Below are 5,788 nucleotides of genomic sequence, written 5' to 3' on the forward strand. Positions count from 1 at the left end.
AAATGCCACGCAGTGAAAAAATTTCAAACTCAGCTTCCCCTCACACCCCACCTGAGAGGTAGAAAAAATATATATAGTTGCTTTATGTCGCATTTCTTAGGTGATTCACCCACTGAAATGAGGCGGCGTTGCTGCTTTTTTCCACAGCCCTTCAGAGTTGCTCTGGAGTTGAGGGATGATTAGGCTCGTTTTGGGGTTTGTGGTTTGCGTAAGATTTGTGTTTCAGGCAAGACAGATAGAATTGTTTCTCAGCAAATACTGGAGTAAGGTAAAAATAACCCCAGCAGTTAGACTCTACAGTTAGAATAAGAGCCAAAGCTGGGTTTGGGGCTTCAAATGTAGTAAGACTTGAAACACAAACGGCGGGTGTAAAAGTTGCAAGATTGCTCACGCAGTGCTAACATGAACAGGCAGAAATTAGCTTACAAAAACAATGCTGTACAAATACTGAATCTAAATGATCGATCCTATAAACATCACAAATAATTAAACTTAGTAAGATGACATTTTAAGACTAAAACTGGTGATACAATCACCAAAATGGTACATGCTCCTATAAATGACTTTATCCTAATAAACTGTCCTTTTCTGTGCTTAGATCGTCTCTGAGAGATGAAGTGCCTTATTCAAATTTATTTCAACCTGACTTAGTGCTTGATGGTGTTCACATTTCATGCTTCCTAGTGTAAGGCCTGGGACCAGAAATAAAGCTTTTTGTGTCACTGCTTCCTAGAAATACAGTGCTATGGATGTAAAAGCATAGTTAGAGTGAAAGATAAGAGTCCGAATACTTGGAATCTGAACCAACTGACATTGACCTATTTTGTGACTTCACTAAATCACTCTTTTTACTTTACCTCCATTTTTCCATCTATAAATAGAAATAATATGCCACTATTCAAGTTAGACAGAGAACATTGGCTCCTCAGCAAAAGGTCTCCATAAATAAAGAAAAACCAGGCAGCCTGGGAAGCAGTTAACTTTCTTTTGCTTATGACCGCCTCAGGTTCCATATGCATGCTTAAGTACAGGGAAAATGTAAGTGAGTGGTTAAATAAAGATAATCAAAGCACGAAATACAGAAAATCTCTTAGGCAGTTTTTATGTCAGCTCTGTATGATGCTTCAGGTCCTCAGGATGAAAAAAAGATGCAATAAAAGGGAGTTAACTATATAGCACTTGCCACCTTCAACATTCTGCAAGACTACTATTACTTAAAACATTCACCTCTGGCAAAATTCAACCTTCTCCAGTTCAAATGTGTGTAGCATAGGCTTTTAAGTTAGATAAAAAAGCCAAGAAAGGAAAAGATATGCCAAAAAGCAGTAGTAAAAGGAATTTGGAACAATAGGATATGAATTATTTTATTGTTCTCCAGTATCCTTTTCAAGATTTTGTCGGTTGGTTACAATAATAAAAACTAGTCAGACCAGATTTTTATGAATTGAATCAAAAAAGTACTTGAAATGAATGCTAATTAAAGGGATTCTTTGTGAAAGTCCTTGTAAAGAAGCCTAGAACCTCAGAAGGGATGTTTTGAAGCAGCTATGGATTATGGTGAAAAACAGATTGCCTTCAGTTYAAAAAGCTGCTAAAAAGAGGTAGTATGGAACATGGTCTTGCAAAGTGCATCATTTTAACAATGCTTTGTTTTAAAACTGCTTGAAAGAAGAGTCAGAGATTTAATACATAGAGTTTTTAAAGAAATTCTGTGTCAGAGTTTTATTAAAACTGTAGGTTATTGAAGTGGAAATAACTTTAAAAATCAAACAGATAAGGAAAAAAGGAGTTAATTTCATATTCCAACATTTGGAGGAGTAACACTACAAAGAAATGTTTAAGCTTTATTTGAAAATGTTATTTGGAATTAAAGATAAATGCTTGCCTTTTTCCTTAAGTCTTATAAATGCTGTATCTCAATACAGTATCTAAATTTTAGACCTAGTTCAGCTTTTGCTGATGATCTTTTTCTTTGTGTCACTGGTTTCTTGTTCATCTTAGACACTAACTCAGTAATAAGAATATTAGGTGCTGAGTGTTTTGTCAAAAACTAAAGGCTTGGCTGTCAAGTTAAAAGGTGGACTTTCTATTTAGTTTATCTATCTCCTGATATACTGTAGGAAGCTGAATTATCTCATATACTGAATTGCAGGTTAAGAATAACCTCCAGATTATATACCTTTAAGCAGAAGAAATAAAAATGAATTTGGCAAAAATAATCTTAGCTTTGAAAACTGAATCCACAAAAAGAGGGATTTTATCTGGAAAAAGTAAAGAGGAAACCTAGAAAGTAAGGTGGAAAACTAAGACTTATTTCTGAAAGTAAAAAGAGATGTCTTAAAACATTTTTTCCAGAATAAATGGTGCACTCAGATAGGACTGGCAATTAACAAGAGGGAAAAAGAAACGTATGTGAGTACATGTATGTAAACTCCATGAAATTATTCTTTGTTTCTTCCCTCAGAGGAATAAATGTGTGTGGTTAGTCTCCCAAATAATGTCCTTTATGTTACCAGTGTGGGGAAATTGTGACAATTTCAGGGCAAAATATCTAACTATGGTACATTTTAATAACCTTCCAAAAGTTGTGGAGGGACTTAAATTTGTGAACACATAAATGACAGCTACAAAAATGAGTAAATCATATACAAATTTTACTGGACTGTATTTTAGACATTGCTAATGCACTCACCTAGTAAAAGGAATTAAGTCGTCTTTTTTAGCTAGGGAACCAAAAAGAATTAACTTGGAAATGAATTGTCTTTTTTTGTGAGGCAATGTGAAAAATGTCCCTCTGGACTACTTCTGTTTGCTTTGCTTACATCTTCATTTTTGGCTGGGGGATAGATTTGTTACTTCTAGCAAACCTTAGTGGAAAGGCTTTGGCTGTGCTACGATAATTGAGACTGAGCTCTAAAGAATATGCATAGACTATTACATTCTTACAACATGCCAAATTAGTCCCTGAAGTAATGCAACTGAAACCAAACAGGGAAGAGTTTTAGTTCATAATGTCTATAGAAGTTTCCTTCTATAACCCCAAAGATTTGTTTCTTAACACTTCAGATGTATCAGTTCTGCGAAGTTAGCACCCAAGGGTAGTAAATATAGATGTGATTTTTAAATAACTTCTTTTCCCCCTGCCTTCTGTTCAAATATATGGGTGTTTTGGAAATGAGTTTATTGCTAGTCTGTTGAACTGAGGAGTTTTGTCTCAAGTCATATCTGTATATCTCTGTAAAACTACCTTTCCYTTCTATTCCCAAGTCCCTAATGTAGGAACCGCCTTTGACATGATATCTAATAAGAATCTTGCTAACTGACGTTGTTACGCTTGAAGTATAACATACACATTCTACTCATGTCCTTGGTTGTTCAACTGTATAGATGTTGATCCAGCTTATACAAATAGCTGTTAGTCTACTAGTCTACCTTGAGACTACAAACTGAGACAGAGGTCGTGTTTGGAAACCAGTAGACATGCTTGGAAACCAAATGAGCATGCTGCTGACATTGCTAGGAATAAATATAATACAACAACTGTTGATTGATGTACAAACAGCATAGCATTGAGAGCAGAGATACATCAGTGGAAATATGTGATTTGCTTTGCAAAGTAGGTGAGTGATTACACTACATGACATTATGATGGTAGACTAGGTGAATCCAGTGAGTATCTAGATATTTCGACCTTTATTTTGGTGGCAGTTTTTATTGTAGGGCCATGCAGAGTAGATTAAAGTGACTCCATTTCCTACCAGTTTAGAGTGAGACACTGGAGGAAAAAGGACAGCTGGTGTATTTCATAATGAACCATCTGGCATTTTTTAGTTCTCTGATTCCTAATTTATTAGTGAATTGCAACAGCATGAAAATCAAAATTATTGATTGTGTGGAATCAGTGTTTCCCTCTGGCACATTTTGTATTCCTTCAGTTTCTATCAAAGGATAGTCATAGGAAGGGTAAGAACCTTTCACACAGAGCTTTGCAAAGCTTGAAAGTCATCTGTACCGCTTGCCTTTTTTTGATAATCATGCTGCTTGACATTTATTCTCAAAACCTACTTTCCAGATGATCACATCTGATCTGAACCTTACAGAATGTGGCACAGATCAGTTTTAAGATTCCACAAGGGAACTCCTGCATTAGATTCATATTCCATTTTACTCGCTTTCATTTAAGGCTATTTTTTAACTTCTGCTTCTAGGAGTTTAAGGAATAAGCTAACTAGCTAGCTGGAATTTGAGATTCAAAAAATACAGATGCTGTAGGGGAATTAACTAGTGAAATAGGAGCCTATATGTTCAGGCTCAATTTATTTTAAATATCTCTAAATAAAGCATATCTTTGTCTTATCTAAATAGTACATAAGAATGTACCCTCTGCTAAATCCAGCTTCAGAATCAGTTTCCCCTAGTGGCTGGATGCAAAAGGTGCTGGACTTATTAGGAAAACATCTGCAACCCAGCAAGTACATGACACACACCCCCCAACTGATCACCAAAAAGGATCTTGAAATGTGATTTATAAATGAGAAGATTAAAAAAGAAAGGAAAAGAGGAAATAGAAGTCCAGTAAATCAGAGCTAGAAAAGGCATAGATTTAGAAATAGTAGGAGATGAATAAGGTATAGACAGAATGCTGTAAAACAGTATATAAACATGAGGAAGTGTACTAGAGAGAAATCAGACAAAAAGGTGGGAAAATTGCCTCCAAAAACCACCCTTAAACAAAAGAAAGGAGAAATGAAGATGAAACACCGTCATGGGGAACTTTTCTGCAGTTAAGACTTGCTGAAGAAACAACGGAAGATTGTGTCATGTCGTCTTCAGTGTTACTCATAAAGTAGAGGGAGACTTGGGCTTTGAATAGTGTCGATCAAGTGCAAACTAGAATCAGAATCCAGATTAATCTTGCCAGTGAGCATTGAACTCACCTCAGTGACTGGTTCCTAGGTTCAATTCCTTGTGCTGTCCTCATCCTTTAACGCATTGTATCTATGTCTATTTAATGATGTCAAGGTGATTGACACAAAAATATGAAGCCTTATAGTCAGAATAACTTGCTGTGTTTTGTTTTCCTTTGATGATTCATCCAAGAGCATCAGATGCTACATCCCCCAATATATTATACAGCTCGTATTGGTTTTGAACCCAAGGAGTATATTTGCAGTTATGGTATGTTTTCCGAATGTGAATGTGACTGTTTTATAGTTCCAGATCTAGGAAATGGCTGCTGCTCACCTTTTTTTTCCTTTGAGACAATATTACTCTGTAATGATGAAAGTACCCTTATACAGTTGATGAAGCATAATTGTTTCAGCTGCATCTACTGTACTGAGCAACTAATTGACTACGAAGCTTCCTCCAGCAAAAGCAGCATACAACCATTTTAAAACATATGCTGACTTCACCACTGAACATTTTCTTACTGGCATATGCAGGATAATCTATGGAAAGAGTTGTGTGAAAGTTGACATTGACTTGTGTGCAACAAATTGATGTGTAGCAAAGGAGAGAGGAGACCAGAGAGTTACCTATAGTTTTGATTTCATGCTTACTTGCTCATAGTAGTTAATTATGCTGCTCAAAAATGACAGAAAATGATCTTCAGATAAAACAGCCACATACAAGGTGCTGTAGTGAAGGCCTGTGATAAAATTAATTGATGTTGAATCAAAGCAAGGCACTCATTGAATAGGGAGTTGGATCCAGCATGAATTCTTCAGTTAATATCAGCTTCACTTGCATGTCTACATATTTTGATGTGTTGAGTGACCAAGTCATA

This window comes from Apteryx rowi, unplaced genomic scaffold (genome assembly GCF_003343035.1).
Source record: "Apteryx rowi isolate R43461 unplaced genomic scaffold, aptRow1 scaffold_837, whole genome shotgun sequence".
NCBI lineage: Eukaryota > Metazoa > Chordata > Aves > Apterygiformes > Apterygidae > Apteryx > Apteryx rowi.